The following is a 17,999-nucleotide window of genomic DNA, read 5'->3' as shown; positions in this document are numbered from 1 at the left end:
TAATCCTGCACGGACGAAAAATACTGTTTTTCATATGTTTGGGTGTAAAAATTAAATGTTTGTGTTTGTGTTAGTGCAAGCATATAATGTTTATATACATATATGTTAATATGTTAGAACATGTTTGGGATATGAAATGTTTGTAAATATAATATGCTTGGATGCAAACATATATTAATTAAAAATTGGTCTATAAATTGGTCTATGTGTTCAGAAAGAGAGACCTAGAGAGAATGCTGCAAGTAAAATAATGGAAGTAACCAATTTACGACTTAACAAGCATTTACGGCCGTAAGTTCGGCCAGGCCGAAGCTTATGTACCCTCCATCATGGATTGCGTAGAAACTTCTTCTAAACACTGCCACCCACAATCGAATTACTTAAGTTGCGGTAACGCTTGCCGATGGCAAGGTATCTTAAAACCTCCCAACACCATCTTCTAAATTGTATGTAAGTCCATACGTGGTATATATTAAATAAAAAAAGATCGATCCAATACGTATATAATTCAGTTTGACAAAGTAGATATAAAATTTTGACAAAATTTTCTACAGAAATAAAATTTTAACAAAATTTTCTGTAGAAATAAAATTTTCACAAAATTTTCTATAGAAATAAAATTTTTACAAAATTTTCTATAGAAAGAAAATCTTGACAAAAATGTCTACAGAAATAAAATTTTAACAAAATTTTCTATAGAAATAAACTTTTGACAAAATTTTCTATAGAAATAAAATCTTGGTAGATTATTTTTGCCTCGAGTGGCAACCATGATTATGAACCGAATAAAATTTGAACAAAGTTTTCTATAGAAATAAAATTTTGACAATGATGAAAATTTTATTATGAACCGAATAAAATTTTAACAAAATTTTCTCTAGAAATAAAATTTTGACTAAATTTTCTATAGAAATAAAATTTTGACAAAATTTTCTATAGAAATAAAATTTTGGTAGATTATTTTTGGCTCTAGTGGCAACCATGATTATGAACCGATATGGACCAATTTTTGTGTGATTGGACCAATTTTGGTATGGTTGTTAGCGACCATATACAAACACCACGTTCCTAATTTGAACCGGATCGGATGAATTTTGCTCCTCCAAGAGGCTCCGGAGGTCAAATCTGGAGAACGTTTTATATGGGGGCTATATATAATTATGGACCGATATGGACCAATTTTTGCACGGTTGCTGGAGACCATATACCAATACCATGTACCAAATTTCAGCCGGATCGGATGAAATTTGCTTCTCTTAGAGGCTCCGCAACCCAAATCTGGGGATCGGTTTATATGTGCGCTATATATAATTATGGACCGATGTGGACCAATTTTTGCACGGTTGCTAGAGACCATATACCAATACCATGTACCAAATTTCAGCCGGATCGGATGCAATTTGCTTCTCATTGAGGCTTCGCAAGCCAAATCTGGAGATCGGTTTATATTGGGGCTATATATAATTATGGACCGATGTGGACCAATTTTTGCATGATTGTTAGAGACCATATACCAACACCATGTACCAAATTTCAGCCGGATCGCATGAAATATGCTTCTCTTAGAGGCTCCACAAGCCAAATCTGGGGATCGGTTTATATAGGGGCTATATATAATTAAGGACCGATATGGACCAATTTTTGCATGGTTGTTAGAGACCATATACCAATACCATGTACCAAATTTCAGCCGGATCGGATGAAATATGCTTCTGTTAGAGGCTCCACAAGCCAAATCTGAGGGTCCCTTTATATGGGGGCTATACGTAAAAGTGAACCGATATGGCCCATTTTCAATACCGTCCGACCTACATCGATAACAACTACTTGTGCCAAGTTTCAAGTCGATAGCTTGTTTCGTTCGGAAGTTAGCACGATTTCAACAGACGGACGGACGGACATGCTTAGATCGACTCAGGATTTCACCACGACCCAGAATATATATACTTTATGGGGTCTTAGAGCAATATTTCGATGTGCTACAAACGGAATGACAAAGTTAATATACCCCCATCCTATGAAGGAGGGTATAAAAATATATATACACAAAGAAAATTTCATTAAAACTTTTTTCTATGAGCGTATGACGTAAGGTGAAACATAATATGTTTTAACAATACAAACAATATTTTCTTTGGACCAATCCTGAAAATATATATGCTTGAAGCAAAATGTGTTTGGGGCATATGTTACAGGGTGTGCAAAGAGTCACCACATATATTTTTTTTATTATTAGTAAAAAGTTAAGAATCCTTTAAGAATCATGTTTTCAAAATTGATTTTTATGTTTTTTCCTGTAATTTAGCTTCAACCGAAAACATCGCATGTATGAAATTTCGTTCCTTAGAAAAGTAACCTCTTCTTTCAGTGTATCTTTTTGCCCATGTTAATGTTTTAAGACCACATTTAATTTGAAAACAACGCCACCGTGCAACGAAACTCAACGCCATCAATTGGCCTTCCACCTTAGGGGTCCTGCAGACGGAATTCGACTGACGCTATCAATTTGTACAATGACAAAGAGTTAGGCCCAATTAGTCTATAGACTGCGACTCCTCTTTGGCAAGTCGAACTTTACCTAAGGTAACAACATCAAAAGGTGGTAATCCCCCAAGAAAGGAATTTAAAGAACGCAGAAATGCTTTGTAATATTGATCAAGTGATACTGATGCTGACTTCTAACATAGAGATGTATTTTATCCAATCTACGAGGGTAAGAAAACATTCAAAGGCGTGTGAACACCCTAAGGAATTGTATCATCTCTTCTTTGGAATGTTGCTATAAAAAACCTCTGGTTTGCTTAAGAAAGGTTGACATGCGTAGGTGATGTAGCAGTAGTAGTCAGGGGGAAATTAGAGAAATTATACACGCAAAAAAATAATTCTTTCCTCCCAAACGAAATTTTAGACAAACAAAGATCGTTTCTCTTTTCGTTTTAAGGAAGTTTATTTGGAAGAAAAGTATATACTTTTTGTGATAAACGTTTATTCTTTTCCAGGATGTAAAACCAATTTCATAAAGACTAACTCAAAAACAAAAAAACAATTTTTTCTGGCTAATTACATTTTCCCTCACATATTTCTCACTTCCACGAGTTTTTTTAGTTCTTAGCACCTTTTTCTGTAATATAAATAAAGAAGAAATTATTTGATTTTATAATTTTTTGTTTTTAATTTTACCTTTTGCCTGGACGGATTGTAAGTCAACACACTAGCCAACGGGCTACGTAGCTGTTAATATCATCAATAGACAATTATCGTTATAAGTTATATAGCATAGTTTGATGCGCCCCCGAGCCGATTAACCCTTTCACTACCAAAACCTTATGTTCAAAACTTTCATTTTTCCTCTGTTTCTACTTGTACAAACAGCATGTACAAAAAATATTGCAATTTGGAAGGCCTACATCAATTATTTATAAAGATATATGTTTTTTTCTGAAAACTTAATTCTTTAATTGTGACTAAATGATCATACGAAACTAAACGCTATTTGCCCTGTAATATCTGTTGAAGTGTTGGAAAAAATCAAAAAATAATCTGAAATAATATAGGCTATAGTTTTTATATTAGTGAATCATTTACTAGTTACGTACAGTAGAAAAATTGTCTCAAAATTGCGTATGGTTTGTTTATTGTCAAGAAATGTTATGAAAATACAATTTAGTGCCCAGCATGAATTTAAACGTGGTCGTACAAGCATTGAAGATGAACCACGTAGTGGACTCCAAAAACAACAACAACAACAACAGAAATTGTAGCCAAAGTGCATGATATGGTTTAAATGATCGATAAAAATGCGTGAAATTGCTAATATCATGAGCATCTCAAATGATCGTGTCCATTTAAGTTTACATGAAGAACTACAGATGAAAAAGCTTTCTGCAAGATAAGTGAAGCATTTGTTAACAGTCGATCAAAAACGCATAAGAGTAAACATTTCTCAAGCTTGTTTGGATCGTTTTAAGCGAAATAAAATGGATTTTAAGCGTCGTTTCATAACTGTTGATGAGACATGGATCCACCACTATACTCCAGAGACAAAAGAACAATCCAAACAATGGACTGAAGCTGGAGGAAGTGCCCCAAAGAAGGCAAAAACAATTCAATCGGCTGGTAAGGTCATGACAACGGTTTTTTGGGACTTCAAAGGTATTTTATTGATTGACTATCTGCAAAAGGGTAAAACAATAAATTCAGAGTACTATTGCAATCTTTTGGATCAGTTAAATGTACAAATTCGAGAAAAACGTCCTGGCTTACAACACAATAAAATAATTTTTCATCAAGACAACGCACCAGCGCACAAGAGTGTTTTAATATTGGCTAACATCAACCAATTTAAGTACGAGTTGCTTGACCACCCACCTTATTCTCCTGAGTTAGCCCCCAGTGAATTTTACTTGTTCCCAAATCTAAAAAAAATCCTTGCTGGCAAGCGTTTCACCTCAAATGAAGATGCAATTACAGTTGTAAACCACTATTTTGAAGACCTTGAGGAAAATTATTTTAATCAAGGGATAGAATTGCTAGAAAAGCATTGGACTAAGTGTATTGAAGTTTCAGGAGATTATATTGAAAAATAAAAATATTTTTGAAAAACTAACATATTCTCTTTCATTGATAGGCTAAGAAGTTTCCGAACCGTCCTCGTAAGAAACGTCTACGAAATATTCTACATTAATTGTTCTTCGTAAAAGTTTCGTAACTTTCTTCAAATTTCATCATTTTTGTGAAGAAGTTTTTACGAATTTATGAATATATTACGAAACATTCTGCGTTAAAATTTCTTCATAAAAAGTACGAAACATTTTTTAAAAATAATGAAGAAGTTTCATTGAAGTTGCAAAATTTCCGTTCGCGTCATAAAATTAACTCTGATAATGTGCTTGTGTGAATTCCTTTATTTCATTTTGTTATGAATGTGTATGCTACTTATATTTTGGGTGATAGCGCGTTATGAATAAAAGTGAAGCAATAAAACTAAAAATTATTCAAAAACTTAAGATGTAAATTAGTGATGACATGTACTTTCGACTATAAAATTTTTTCTAAAAGTTCGAACATTTTTGGGAAAAAAGTACGAAAGTTTTTCAAAAAAGTACGAAACATTTTCATAAAAACAACGAAATTGTTTCATAAAAAGTAAGAAGATTTTTCATAAAAATACGAAGGTTCTTCATAAAAAGTACGATTTTTTTCTCACAAACTACGAACAATTTGAAAGAACTTTTCGTCGTAAAAAGTACGAAATATTTCGTACTTTTAATGAAAAGTTTCGTACTTTTAACGAAATTTTTCGTTCTTTTTACGAAGTCCACCAGAATACAACCAGTGCCCAAAGTAGCATTTGGTTATATATCCGCTGGTTATATATCCGCTCTGCAGTACAGTGGGGAGCCATGCCAGTTCGCTCACCCAAAAAAAAAAAATACTTTCCTGCGGAACGAAATTTTAGACAAAAGAAATTCCCCTTTCGTATGAAGTATTTTTGTTTAGAGAAAATGAATCCGAATTTATGATAAGCTGTTCAACGATTGTCTCCCAAATTTTTAATTTTCTTTGAAAGAAAAATTTTTAATGTCAAAAGAAAGGTTAGGTGGCAGCCCGATGTATCAGGCTCACTTTGACTATTCAGTCCATTGTGATACCACAGTGGTGAACTTCAAAAGAAAACTTTGCTTGTCTAAAATTTCGTTCCTCAGAAAAGAAAACTCTTCTTTCAGTGCTCTACTGTTCTTTCAGTGCTCTACTGGGATTCACGTCACCTTTAATTTAGTTTTTTTTGTCTTAGCTTAGTCCTAAGTACTTAACGCTATTAGATTAGGGTTATGATCTTGTCCAGGACCAATTTATATTGAATCATAAATGGTAGTAATGTATGCGAATGCTACAATAGCCTTCAAAAGGGGTTTCACTCGATATATTTGTGTTTTGTATGAGTTTCTATACAATTTTGTTACTTGCAAAATATCCTCATATTTAATTCTCAAATGTGCGTATGAATTTACTCGCCCTTGGGCATAACCTTATGTTGCCATACACACTCACACTGAAGCATATTCACTACCATACGCTAATGCCATGCAATCCCAGTATTAAGGTTTCGGGATCATGTGTTTGTAAAGCTCTTGCCCCAATCCTTTGGGTCGCCGGTCATTGCCAAGCAAATGTATGGAATTTGAGTCGTGATGCTTGTTCCTTTATGCCCTTAGTCATTAATGGAATTTAAGTAACTTAATGACCTCACATTCGTTTCATTACATTTCAAGCTAAATATGGGGGTATTCAAGATAAAGGAATTGGTCCAATGGCGTATACAAGAAAAGGGTCGAAGGAGGGCGGCCGAAGCAGAAGAAATTAAACTTTGCTATCTTCCGATAATAAAAAGTCCTTTACCACAAACACATGCAAACATTCTCATACACACATCCATACATGGAAACACACGAACACAGATGGTGGCGGATGCTCTCGTAAAACAACAGGATAACAACAATAGAGGAGTATTCGTTGTTGCGACATTAACGATATTGTAAAAATGTCGATAATGTTTTTAAATATCCGACTTGGATTGAGGCTCATTTTTCGCCTTTTCCCCACCCTGTCTACCAACATTCCGTTTTTCTGTATTTTTATTAACCATAAAAACACTTATATGCTACACCACAACAAACCATTTCTCCTTTACATGTTGATAAGGGTGGGTCGATATTTTGGAGAGTTTGTCGCATAGTACGTGGTCATGTCATGATAATTTTGAATCGGCTCACACAATAAAAAACTAACACCAAAATATTTTCAATTAAAAATTGATTGAAATTCAAAACGTAATCAATCAAAAAATTAATTGATGCAATTAACTCATATTAAAAACTAAAGCGAACTGAGTAAATGAAAGAAATTATCCCAATTGACATTTCAATAAAATAACAAACATATTTCCAATTAAAAATATAATTACAAATTTTGTTTGGAAAAAATTATTATTCATTGATTGATTAAATTTATTACATTAAATAATTCATCGCTTCATTTAAAAAATTAATTGAAAATAACGAATAAATCAATTAATTTTTTAATCATGTTTATTTTATTTCTAATTAAAATTAGACTAAAGTGATCCGTTTAGCTTGAAATTTTCAGGGAAGGTTGGTGTACTATCTAGACAAAGATCCACTAATCCTTTGGGGGAGTTATGACCTTATGATGGGGTACCTGATTTGGTCGGGGAAGGGCCTCTTTTTTGTCAATTTCTTAAAATTTTAGAGAAGGTTGGGGATGGTGTATAATATAAACTTCTCCGAATTATCTAAAGGTTACAGGGAGCGTGGGTGATCTTGATTTTTCTTATAATTTTTTCTTGAAATCAGCAGGGAAAATGGAGAACCCGGGATGGTCATACTGATTGCCAGAATTTTGTAAGTAAAGAACTTAAATTTTCATGAATTTCACAGGCAACATAGAGCGTGCTTCGTTTTTCTTATATATATATAAATATATATATATATATATATATATATATATATATATATATATATATATATATATATATATATATATATATATATATATATATATATATATATATATATATATATATATATATATATATATATATATATATATATATATAATATATATATATATATAATATATATATATATATATATATATATATATATATATATATATATATATATATATATATATATTATATATATATATATTCAGGAAAGACATCTTCCCCGCGTCCAACGTTTTAAAGAGAGACAAAGCCCTCTTGAAATCTGTACGAAATGTGGAGAATGACCCAACAGTTTGAATCAATTTTTATAAAATTTTGTAGTACTTTTCTTTTCTTAGGAATATTAAAAAATTTTTAATTTTTTTAGGTGCAGTTAAAACGGACTATCTACACATGCATATTCACCATATGCCTGTATATGCACATCCTTTAAAAATGTTAGTTTAAAAAACTAGTTTTCCGATTTGTTTGAAATATAAAGTATATATGTGTATAAACCATGGGGTACTTCATTTTTTCTACCAGTGAGGGGACTTCCCATTATTATCACATTTTATCAAATTACAGTGAAACCTCTGAAAGGTCGCCTAAATTTTGTCACCACTTGAAACGTATCCAGTTATGAGAAATTAATTTTAATGTGCTAATATAGCAAATATCCCCACACCCAAATTTCCACTTTTGGGAGGTGTCCGGGTTTCAGCGTGTTCAAGTTTGAGAGGTTTCACTGTATATTGATAGTTTTAGTAAAATTGTATCATTTTCGAATTTGCTTACTCCAGAAACAAGCGCCATCGTGAGACAATGATTAACCCAAACCCGATTGAGTTTCCGCGTCATTTCGTAAGAATCAACTGCTCTGAGATTTTTTCAGAGCAGTATTTGAGGCTGTTTAAATGTAATCCGAGGAAATGTCTGTGTCCTTTCGTGGCATTCATTGATTCACTGGTATAAATAGACCATGGACCAGGTAAATGGTAGCCTGCACCTCACCAATATGATCCGATTTGGTGGAGTCCGTTCCATTGGCCGAAAGGTGAAGACCAGCTATTACTGGGATTCAGAAGATTTGATTAATAAAACGAGCCCACTTTCTGAAGAAAATGTTAATGCACGTGAATTGGAATGATATTTTACCAGCGAGAAATCTTGATGAATCAATAAATACATTTTACGAAACTTTTAATTCATTCATTGCCCAATCTGTTCCATTAATTCAAGTGACTACTCACACTGGTCCACCTTGGAATGACAATAAATTACGTAACTTGAAGAATACGAAGAATAAACTTTATAAAAAGTATAAAAAATCTGTCTCTGCTACTGACTATGCAAACTATGCATCGCTCGTTCAGAATACAGCTTGTGGAATAAACAATCATATAACAATTAACGTATTTATTGAAAATTAAAAATGAACTGAAGCTTATTCCAATCAAATGCGTATCCAAGAACCCTTCACTATGGTACTGTTGAAGCGGATGATAATGAATCTATATGTAATTTGTTTTCAAAGTTATTTGCAACAACTTACTGGAGGTCCCTTATCATTGAGCTTAACATGTAATCGGGCAGCACTCAGTGATAAGAGAGAAGTTCACCAATGTGGTATCACAATGGACTGAATAGTCTAAGTGAGCTTGATACATCGGGCTGCCACATAACCTAACCTAACAACTTACTGTCATAAGAATTTCAGGAAATCTGATGTGTACCCATATAAGATACAGGAATATTCGTCATTCTCTACTTCTTTTATTTCTCCTGATATTGTGCTGAGTTATATGGAAAAGATAAAATGTTCATATCGCCCGGGGCCTGATGGGATACCCAGTAAAATTCTCAAATATTGTGCTCATTCTCTTTCGACAGCTCTTTCATTTCTGTTTAACGAATCTTTGCGTACAGGTTACTTTCCTACACAGAAAAAAAAGTGTCTTGTAAATTTAAGGACCATTTTGACTTCCACATAGTTCAACAAATTTACTGTAATATAGTTCATTTTTCGTAACCACAACGAAAATTAACTTAGCTAAAGCAAAACTTATAAAAATTCAGTAAATGTTTTTTAGTTCACTAACTACGAAATGGGAAGGATTTTTCCTTAAATAAATTTCCAACACAGTAGTTAATGCATCGTTGATTCTATTATAAAAATATATGGGCAATATAAAAATCTTACTACGAAATGTGGACAATTTACTAAGACAAAATTTTGTATGGAAAAAAAATTTTTGTAGTAAAAATTAACTTAACGACATTACCGATTCGTACGATGACTACTTACAGATTATTTCCCTTTTTATTATATGTTGGAGTGTTTTTACTCACATTGAAAATTTTAGTTAAAATAGAATAAAAATTAGTTAATATAATCCTTGACAGGTGTATATAATTTTTATAGATTCCTTATAGATTTGGTATATATTTTACCTTAACTTATAGATAGAATTCCTACTAATCAATAAACGTGCTACTGGAAAATGTGAGTGCATCATGCGAGGGAGTTTTTAGAGACATTTTGTGTATATCTCGTATGATTGTTTGTGTTGTTATTGCGTCATTTATGCTGTTGTTGGTTGTTTTGATTCTAGAGACAATGGAATGTCCCTTGTGTGTTGTTGGTGTCTTGTGTGGTGAGAGTTGTTTTTTTGCAATAGCAAGATCAGAAAGGGAACGTGTGTGTGTGGAGTTGTTTTTCTTTACGGCAGGTATGTATCCCTTATGACTATTTGTGTCTTTCAGTTTTATTGTTGCATTCAGTTATGTTGATGCATTTATGAAGTGCACACGTGGATTTAATTTTGCAAAATTGTACGTGCGGTATTGGTGTTTATTAATGAAAATACATTTATTTCGAAACATTTTAGAAACTGAGAAGTGAATGATGTGATGTTAGAGGAATCAAAAACGCTTTTTATTGATAAAAAACAAATAACAGATTAAGGAACTGTATATTTCTGTTAATATGTTAGTTTAAAATTAGTGCGGATTTTAAATTGATTTACATAAAAAATATACAACATGAGTGGTAATAGGATGATTTATATTTATTCTACATCTGGATCACAGGTTGAGAAGCAACCATTTTTTTGAATCTATATTTTTTATGTTACAGCAATTCCTACAGGTGAGTACTAAGTTCGAGTTTAGCCGCTAAAATTAAAAATAAATCACTAAGCTAAGTATAAAATTATACGTCTTCGATACAAATTTAAATATAACTTGATGGAGAATAGCCCAAATCAAGTTTTTTTATAAAGATTATTTTTTATAATGGATTATTAAAGAAAACTTATCATGGAAATTGCAATTTTAGCCGCTAAACTCGAACTTAATATCCACCTTAAATACTAAATGCTATACTGACAAGTGGAAATTATGTCTAATTTTATAATATTTTTTATTTCAATTATATTCTGAGAATAATTTCAATAACGTCCCATTTGTCCATGGATATGATTCCAATAATGTACCTACTGGATGGATTTTTCAATGTGGTAAGTTTTTCTGTAAATGGTATTTTGTCCGTTTTTAATAAAACCAAAATTTCAATTCATTAAAAATTATTTTTTTCACTTGCAGGTAGACAGGTCTCGTAATGGTAATTTTTTGAATATTCTTACTGTTTAATACTAATTAAGCTGATATCCTTATTGGCTCTAGGAAATACTCTTGAAAACCGTAAGTTAAAGATCAATATGAACGATAGAATAAATTAATTAATAATATTTTTCTTATATTTTGTATAACTTCAGATGCCTCTAATCCAAATCCGCCCAACAAAAGTTAGCCAAAATCGATGAAATTGGACAATTCAATTGAATATAGCAACTTATGCCACATATATCTTTCATATGGATAGAAAACATGGACATTTAAATTAATTAGTTTAGTCCTAATAACATAGAATATTACTCTTTTGAAGAAGCAATTACTAACTACCGACAAGTAAATGCGTCCAACGTACTAATAAAAATATTTCCTTTATTGTATATCATAAGCCATAGTTTTGTGTAATATAATAATAATTCTTTGAAATAAAATACTGGTGGTTATAGAAAATTGACTTGTTTTGTACGAAAAATTTCTTAGTTGTATACAAGCTTTTTGTACTTTTGATTCCTCAATTTCTCTACTTTTTTGAAAATTATACCGACAAACAGTTTATTTCAAACCAATTTCTTAATACAGGTTTCCCAAAAAATTGTTAATTTTTCCGGATAGCAGGAATATTTTGAATGAGTTTAACTATATTCTTCCCACAGCATAGTAATAATGAACTAAAATACGATGTAATACATGAACTAATTTATAAGAAAATCATGAACTTATCTAGATGAAAAAAATCTTTGGCGCCAAATCATGGTCATTCTTACTATGGGTTAGTTCATTTTTCATAAAAAATAGTAAACTTTTTTTTCGGTGTACGCTGTGGAAGAATTCATTCATCATTCCGCTATTTAAAAATGAAAGCAAATCAGATATTACGGATTATAGAGGTATTGCTAAATTAAGTGCTATTCCAAAACTGATGGAGAAAATTATTTTTGATATTTTGAATCATCAAGTCTCATCTTTTCTTTCGCCTAAACAACATGGCTTCCGTAAATCTTGTTCGACTGTAACAACTATCCTGGAATTGACTACAATGATTAATAAAGGCTTTAGAGGTCGTTTACAAACCGATGTCATTTATACGGATTTTAGTAAGGCGTTTGCCAAAGTAAACCATTCACTTCTACTGTACAAACTGCATCGCAAGGGCTTCAGTGACTTAATGGATACCATGGCTTGAAAGTTATCTAAAGAATCGTACTCAGTTTGTAGTATTTGATAACATTATTTCGAAATCAATATATGTGCATTCTGGTTTTCCACAAGGCAGTCATCTTGGCCCTCTATTGTTCTGCTTATTTATAAATGACCTTCCATCAGCCATTTAATTCGGTTATACTCTCATGTATGCTGACGATGTTAAAATTATAAAAATTATTCGGAATAGTGAGGACCAATCCGTATTCCAATCTGATCTGAATAGCATCAAATATGATGGAACTGAACATAAGGAAATGCAAGCATATATCTTTTTATAGATTAAATTATGTCGACACGAATTACTACTTGAATGACACAACGCTTGAAACTGTTGAATCCTTTAAAAATCTTGGAATACTTTTAGATCGCAGGCTGGATTTTAGATCTCACATTTCTATGACTGTGAATAAGGCTTATGGATCACTTGGATTTTTCAAGCGCTGGAGTATGGAATTTTCTGACCCATTTGTTACAAGGAATTTATATACTTCACTTGTGCGTCCTATCCTGGAATATGGATCTGTAATTTGGGACCCACAGTACCAAATTCATTGCAATCGTATTGAATTTTTACAGAAGCAATTTTTACTGTTTTTTTTACGTCGGAATAACTGGACACTTCAACTCTCAAATTACCAACACTGAAAAGTAGACATACCATGCTGAATATCTGCTTTACGGTCGATGTAATTAACGGAAGGTTTAAATCTGATTTCCTTATTAACAGTATATCGCTCAATGTACCGTTAAGACCTACCCGCAACTTTGAACTGATTCACATTGCATACTTCCGAACGAACTTTGAGAACAACGATCCGCTTCGCCGACTTTGTAATGAATTCAATAAATTCCATAATTATCTCGATTTGTCAGAAGAGAAAAATAATATAAGGAAAAAGATTACATTATTATTAAATTCTTAACATATTAACAAACCATATGTATATATTGTAATATTTTAATGTTAGTCTGTAAGGTTTAAGCGATAGATGAAAAAAAATGCACTTGCCGTCCGGTAGGGGTCATTACCCATTAAGAATGAAGGAACGCTAAGCATTGGACCGCGGTGGCTTTCTGCCAAATCTCGGTGAAAGCAAAACTGTCCTGGTCAGCTGAGGGAAGGGAGTCTAGTTCAGATTCCATGGATATTAATTATGCTCCAACTTACTCCTTCATATACTTAAAAAAATACTATTTGCCTTCAATCACGAAATTAATTGATCCAATTAAATTTTAATTGAAATGTCTTCAATCACAGAAATGATACTATCAATTAAAAAATAAATGAAAGTCAATTAAAAAATTAATTGATACTATTAATTTTTGTTTCAATTAAACAATTTTTTGAATCAATTAAATTTTTAATTGAATATTTTTAAAACTCAATTAAGACTTTAATTGGAAAACTTTTCGTGAATTTTATTTCTGTGTACCGTGTATAGTACTTACCTTGTACACCGAAAGATTTTTCTTCGTAAAAAGAACTTTCGTTAAAAGTACGAAATTTGTCATTGTTTTACAACCAAAGAAACTTTTCATTAACCTTTTCACTACCGAAATAAACCTAATGATAAAAACTTTTATTTTTCTTCTTTTTTTACTTGTACTAATAGCATGTAGAACAAAAATTGTCATTTTGAAAACCTTCATCAATTACTTCAAGAGCTATATGAGCTTCTTCTGAAAACTTGATTATTGAATTGTGACCAACTGACCTTTCGAAAATAAGCGCTATTTATTTCAAAGTGTGAAAAAAATACAAAAAAGAACCCGTAAAAATATCAGCTATAGTTTTTGTATAAATGTCCATTTACTAGAAACATACAGTACGAAAATTGTCTCAAATTTTCGTATTTTTCGTTTATTGTTAAAGAAGTTTATAAAAATGTATTTTAGACCTCACCAATATGGACAATATATACAGCTTATTTAGGTGAAAGCCTCTACTTTAAAATAACATCAGGAAATAAATCGAAACTAAGTGGGAAAATAGAATTTGGTGTCTTTTTCGAATGTCCTTCTAAGTAGACATCAGTAGTGAAAGGGTTAAAAGTACGAAATATTTCGTACTTTTTACGAAGAAAAGTTCTTCCAAATTTTTCATGGTTTGTAAGAAAAAAATTCGTACTTTTTATGAAGAATCTTCGTACTTTTTACGAAAAATTGTCGTACTTTTTATGAAACAATTTCGTTCTTTTTATGAAAATGTTTCGTACTTTTTATGAAAAACTTTCGTACTTTATTTCAAAAATGTTCGAACTTTTAGAAAAAAATTTATGGTCGAAAGTGCATTTGGTTGTAGTAACAAGTGTGAAAAATGTCATCACTACTTTACATCTTAAGTTTTTGAATAATTTTTAGTTTCATTGCTTCACTTTTATTCATAACGCGTTATCACCCAAATGAGAAGTAGCATAGACATGCATAAACAAATAGAATAAAATAATACACTCAAGCACATTATCAGAGGCAATTTTATGTCGCGAACGAAAATTTTACAACTTCAATGAAACTTCTTCGTTATTTTAAAGAAAATGTTTCGTACTTTTTATGAAGAAATTTTTAATGCAGAATGTTTCCTAAAATATTCGTAAAAACTTATACAAAAGCCATGAAATTTGAAGAAAGTTTCGTTAAAAATATGAACTTTTTACGAAGGAACGTTAATGTAGAACATTTCGTAGACGTAAAATGTTCTTCGTAAAATTTACGAAAATGAATGAAAATTGCATTGTTTCAATGAAGAATTCACGAGGAATAGTTACTGAAGAATTCTTCGTAAAAATACCGAAGAGAATTCTTTCGGTGTACGTCGTTATCTTCGTCGAAACTGCCGAGTATACTGCACAAACCTTTTCTATTATGATACTTAGTGAGTTTTCGAATCGCAAAAAATATGTTGCCTTGGAGTTGCACAACTACCCTCATTGTATTTTCACCCAAAATATTGTTAATTCATCGAAATCGTCATTTAAGGGTGATACGGTCAAAATTTGGTCAAGGGAAAACGCGTGTAAATCGTTGAAATCGTTTATTTAAAAACTCAAATTAAATTTCTTTTTCAAGTTCAATTAGTATAAGATTCAGGAAAAATATTCAGTTAAGCTTTCGCTTTTCCAAATCCGAATTGCCGGGCCTCACGCTTGACACCTGCCATCAGATTTTGTACAGCCACCTTGTCCACCTTCTTCGCCGCAGAAAGCCAGTTTGCCTTGAACTGCTGCTCGTCCTTAGCAGTTTTTTTGGTCTTCTTTGGGTTCCTCTTGACAATAGCCAAGTATTTCTGAATTGGGCGGAGCTCTGGCGTGTTGGGTGGGTTCTTGTCCTTGGGAACCACCTGCACGTTGTTGGCGGCGTACCACTCCATGGCCTTTTTACCGTAATGGCAAGATGCCAAATCCGGCCAAAACAGTACGGAACAACCGTGTTTCTTCAGGAAAGACAGCAGACGTTTATTCAAACACTCTTTCACGTAAATTTATTGGTTCACAGTCCCGGAAGCTATGAAAATGCTGCTTTTCAAGCCACAGGTACAGATGGCTTGCCAAACCAGATATTTCTTTGCGAACTTTGACAGTTTTATGTGCTTGAAAATATCTGCTTCCTTTCCCCTTCCTTTTGCCGTATAAAACTCCTGCCCTGGAAGCTGCGTGTAGTCGGCTTTGACGTAGGTTTCGTCTTCCATTACCACGCAGTCAAACTTCGTCAGCATCGTCGTGGACAGCATCCGGGATCGCGCTTTGGCCGTCGTATTTTGTTTATCATCGCGATTTGGAGTCACTACCTTCCTGTAAGTCGATAGTCCGGCTCGTTTTTTGGCTCGATGCACTGTTGTAGACGATACATCCAGCTTATTTGCGGCATCTCGGAGAGAGAGGTTAGGGTTTCGCTTGAAACTACCGGCAACTCTCTTTGTCGTCTCAGCGGCTTCCGGTTTTCGATTTCCCCCCGATCCAGACTTCCTGGCTGTCGACAAACGTTCCCCAAACACTTTAATTACATTTGTAACGGTTGATTTGGCAACTTTTAGCGATTTCGCCAGCTTTGCGTGCGAGTAGCTCGGATTTTCGCGATGCGCGAGCAAAATTTTGATACGCTGCTCTTCTTGCTTGGACGGCATCTTGACAACTGAAGAGTGAATTCCAAAATCAAAATAGGAGCAACACTACACACACACACATCTTCAAAATGAGGGGTGTTCAGGTTTTTTAAATGCAAAATTGAAAGAAATACGTCAAGTTTATATTGACCAAATTTTGACCGTATCACCCTTTAGTTCAGTACAGAGGCTCGTCTATGTTGAACTGAAGCTTATGCTCATACGCGGTAATTGAGATTCACCATAAATTCAGGGTTTACGAATTCTTATCTACGAGATCGTAGCTTGTCTACTAAGTGATGGGAGAAATAAAACAAAAGAAAGTCATAAAAATTTACAGATATTTGAATATTCAGCTGGTATGCAGATGTGTTAAATATTTTAAACTTGATTTTTAATAAAACTTACCAATTTTATTGAAATAAAACCTTTAACAATTTATCTACCCTGTTCTAGAATCATGCAAATGCTTCACGGAATTCGCTTCAATTATACGTTTACAGTCTACTGATAACCCAAAAAGGCAAGAATTGAAGTATCTTACATTAAAAGCTCAAGAGATCCGGCAAAAACTCCCAGGACATATTATGTGTATGTGCATATGTATTAAAATGAATCCTTAATGTTAGTCTGTTGCAGCTCGAAACAGCTCACAATTACATTAAAATATGAAAAAAGTTCGAAACAGGCAGATGGAACACTTAACCTTATTTAATATGAAGCAAGAAATTCTGTTCAGATGAAACTTAAAATTAAATGAGATAATTATGCCGCGTTGCGTTGGCTCCATGAATTCTCAGATCTTTCGGAGGTAAATGTCAAAGGAAGATATGAGGCAACTACTTTCATAATTTGATAAAGTTATTTTTGCTATAATCACATTTAATTTACATAAACATTGGAAAGTTACTGAAGCTGAAGTGAAACTCTTCATACCGTATCCACCATGCGTATACTTAACTTTGTTTGAGGTAACATTTAATAACACTTATACGCAGGGTTGAATAATTAATTAATATAAATTATACGCTTGGGTGAATTACGGCTAAAATTCAATTTAAACGATGAAATGAATGAACATTTAATGTTCAGGTAAAACTACAACACAACGAGTTTTCTTTGTGAAATGGTAGAGGTTTGAAACATAGTGTTGTAAGTTGGATTCATTGAGAATACATCTCATGGCCTCTTTCGAAATTTAATGGTAATTATGATGGTATATTGAATAAGAAAATGTTATTGCAGGTTATTAGCTATCAGCGATTTCTTTTCTTTCAGGAAAGTATTTCTGCTTGTATGAAGATGTATAGAGTGACGATTTTTCTCTCTTGGGTCCTAATGTGGCTACGTCGTTTCGTCTATTGGTCCACGATTAACATTTAGATTTGACAATTCATGTGATTGGCTAGAGGGAGCAACGATAAGAGCGAAATAGATGGAACTAGTGGCAATCGTTCCTTTTAGTGAATCGTTCATTGGAACTATTTCGTTCCAGAACGACACAAGACTACTTAAAGCGAGACATTGAAGACTTTCGTAATCCGTTTCGTAGCT

General features: G+C 32.7%; 1 protein-coding gene and 1 long non-coding RNA gene across 2 annotated transcripts in view; both read left to right on the top strand.

Moving 5' to 3' along the window:
- Positions 1-17,999, top strand: part of Ace (Acetylcholine esterase) — a 414,922-nt gene that overhangs the window by 44,691 nt on the left and 352,232 nt on the right.
- Positions 10,236-11,593, top strand: LOC142241601 (uncharacterized). Its single transcript, XR_012723719.1, has 3 exons — positions 10,236-11,028; positions 11,114-11,212; positions 11,287-11,593. It is a non-coding gene; the product is annotated as an uncharacterized LOC142241601 (long non-coding RNA).

Source organism: Haematobia irritans, chromosome 1 (genome assembly GCF_050003625.1).
Source record: "Haematobia irritans isolate KBUSLIRL chromosome 1, ASM5000362v1, whole genome shotgun sequence".
Classification (NCBI taxonomy): Eukaryota; Metazoa; Arthropoda; class Insecta; order Diptera; family Muscidae; genus Haematobia; species Haematobia irritans.
The sequence above is the reverse complement of the archived record's forward strand: the minus strand, read 5'-3'. Positions and strand labels throughout refer to the sequence as shown.